General features: G+C 46.4%; 1 pseudogene; it reads left to right on the plus strand.

Annotated features, from left to right (window-relative positions):
- Positions 1–293: 293 nt before the first annotated feature.
- Positions 294–3,302, plus strand: part of LOC124696548 — a 6,260-nt pseudogene continuing 3,251 nt past the window's right edge.

Genomic DNA, 3,302 nt, shown 5'->3' on the forward strand with positions numbered 1-3,302 from the left:
CACGGGATGCTCATGGGTGATCACAGGAGGGCCACAGGAGGGGATTAGCATGCAATAGCAGAGCATAGGACGAGATTAGCAACGCAGTAGCAACTAGAATACATGGCAGCAGCAGAGAGCATGGCAGACATGCGCACAGCCATAGTAAGCACCGCAACCACACAGCACGGCCACACCTCTACGAACAGAGGAAGGCCAGTGACCAAGCTAGGAGAAGGAGGAAGAAGAACAAGCACAGGGGAGTGAGAAAAGGGTGGCACACGTACCAGGGCGAGCAGGTAGGAGTCGTGGCCATGGCGGCCACGGCGGCGCGCGCCGAGAGCTCGGCAGCACCTGGCCAGGCCAGGCCAGGCTCTGACAAGCGCCGCAGCAACCCGCACCACCACGGCGAAGTCCACGGCGGCGTCACCGCGCCAGAAGCCAGGGAACGGCGGGATCACCATGGATCCCTTAACCCTAGCACCAGAGGGGGTCGAGGTCGAGCGCAGCTGGCCGCCCGCGTCAGATCGACGCGGATAGGATTGACCGCCGTCGTGGGGCGCGTCGATTGCGCACCATGGCGGGGGCCAGTTCCGGCGAATCTCGCCGGAATCGAGCGGCGACGGCGGAGGCGACGCAGATCGCCAGTGAGGGTTAGGGTTAGGGTTTGGTCGCGCGTGAGAGGAAGAGAGGGGAATGGGGCTGGTCGAGCCGGACCGGGCCGGTCGGTTCGATCTAACCCACTGGGTTGCACCGACAGGTGGGCCCAGGGGCATTTCGGCCATTTCACAAATTCAATTAAAATTGCATAAACTTTGGAAAAGCTCAATAAATATTAAATAGCTTTAAAAAAATAATTAAAAATATGAAAATTGATCAGCATAAAATTCTCTACCTAAATAAAATAACAAAAGAGATTTTTGAAGACAATTAAGAATAAATCTTAATTTGATGATTTAAATAATCATTTAAATCACACATATTATTTTCAATAATGAAAACAAGTCCATTAATGCCTTTGGACTATAAAAACACCTTGACAACATTTCAAGGTTGTATTTTACCCTAAACAGAGTATCCCTAAATTGTTCTTAGTATTAACCTTCTACCTAAAATAATAAACACCGGAAAAGGGGGGAAACAACCCTAAAAGCTGAATCATGCATAATTGCTTCTTTAACCATTGCCCTTATCGGACAATGATGCTATTTTTCAGCAGCAGAGGACAAGGGTCAGTCCACACCATCCAAGTGCAACACTTTGCAGTGTTCAGGCAAGTTCATCGCTTGCTCATGTCATTTGAGTATTTTTACCAAATTACTTGCAAAGTACTATGTTTATCACTACTGCATAAAAAGCAAAACCACTATTTTCATAACTATGAATATGACTATGTGGTGGGCAATGGAACCATGGATTGTGTTGATATGGTGGAGGTTCCATTGCAAGGGTTTATATCCATCTAGGATTAAACAACAAATGTCATCCAGTGATTCTTGTGCCGTAAAACTCGTGTTCACCATAAGATCTGGATTGGGACGGAGTAGCCAATTGTATTTCCACCTCTCGTACATCAACGGATGCACTTACCGTAGACACTTGACCCAGGTTGGGCAAGCGGTGGGGTGGGGATCCCATTCTAATTCCCCACGGTAAGTGGTCTATGATGGGTTGCAGCTACGGCGAAGGAGTTTGGTTAACGAGTCCCAAACTGTTGTCGTGGTCGGGGTCCATCCTTAATTGGTGTAAGAGGACCAACGAGGACCCAGGGTCGGGGTATGCAACAAAGGGTGGGTGTGCGAGGTAGCGGAGGAATATGAACGGCTAGGACCTTATACCGGGCCTCACACCAAACGAAGTGTGGACGGGAAAGCTGCCCGGTTGGCACCAAGGTTAAGATCTCTTATGGGTAAAGAAACACACCTCTGCAGAGTGTAACGAATCGTGACCAGTCACTCCTTGTTCCGGGATTTGGAACTGCGAACGCTGCCGAAAAGGAACTCCATGAAGTTCTAGTAAACCGGTGAAGGTCGACGGACATAGTTCTTCCGAATAAAAACAACCTTTTGAAGAAATGGTTATCAAAACCTGCATGGTATCAGACTTTCTGGTCTAGTACCGTAGTTAGTGCATTAAACACCTCTTCCCTAATATGAACTTGTTGAGTAGGCTCGTACTCATACCACTCTTAAATCCCCTGCTTAGACTGCTTGAACCATCTGGAGGAGGACAACGACAACCCTGAAGGAGCCGACATCATCGGCTATGAAGAACCAGACCTCTCTGGAGGTATTGAAGGCGTAGAATACCTCATAGTATACGGAACCGGGGAGGCTCCAGGAGGAGACCAAGCCTAGAAGTATCAAGTAGTAGTAGTAGTAGCCGAGCAGCACGAACTCTTAATACTTAGCTGCTCGAGAGAATAAATGTTAAGTCTCGTGAAACTTCTATATTGTAAGCTAAGTTGGGTTCGCCTCGAACCCAGGAGTAAACCTCTTAGGACCCAAGAGGAGCTCCAAGATGATATGTATATATGGTTTGTAATAATGTATGAATGAGTTATGGACCTGCTATGTTCTGTTGTACTACTCTGAGGGATATAATATTTGCGGATTGGTACTTCGCGAATGTTATATCAACGACTGGCATACTACAACATGCAGTAGTATGCAGGGTCACCACAGTTGGTATCAGAGAAAAAGCTTTGACCTTAGGTTGGAACCTAGTAAATGGGACGAAAACGTTAGGAGTCAAATAGGACTAGTAAAGAATTCTCTAAAAATATGGTGTATATTCAATTGAGAATACAACAATCATATCTTTTTAGTGCGATAATTCTTTATTATCTCTATTATGATGCATTATTACTAATCTTATATTCTTTCTATTTCTAAAGCCAACAATGGCAAGTTCACGTTCGGGACGAAACGTGAAAGTGATGGATTCCACACTGAGTGAATATGAAGGAGGACTCGCAGATATTCTCCGTGCCATGTTACTTGAATTTGGGTGTGATCCCCAGATTCAAGTCAAGAAATACATGTACTATGATGGTACTGTATTGGCAAAGTGTAGAGTAGGGCTACGACTTCCCGAATCTTTGGGAATGAGCGTAGTTATGCCAGCAGGATAAGCCAGAACCATCAACACAGCCTATCATATAGCCGTTATGAGAGCCATAACCGATATCCGGGAGCATAAGACGAAAGAGCTTATGGGTTCCGAATTCACCCACATTCCTCACTTGGAGGAAGAGGATGATCCCATGCTGAACCACCTTAAATATGCCAAACGCAAACCAGTTGAAGCTGCAAAATACATGG

This window comes from Lolium rigidum, chromosome 3 (genome assembly GCF_022539505.1).
Source record: "Lolium rigidum isolate FL_2022 chromosome 3, APGP_CSIRO_Lrig_0.1, whole genome shotgun sequence".
Taxonomy (NCBI): domain Eukaryota; kingdom Viridiplantae; phylum Streptophyta; class Magnoliopsida; order Poales; family Poaceae; genus Lolium; species Lolium rigidum.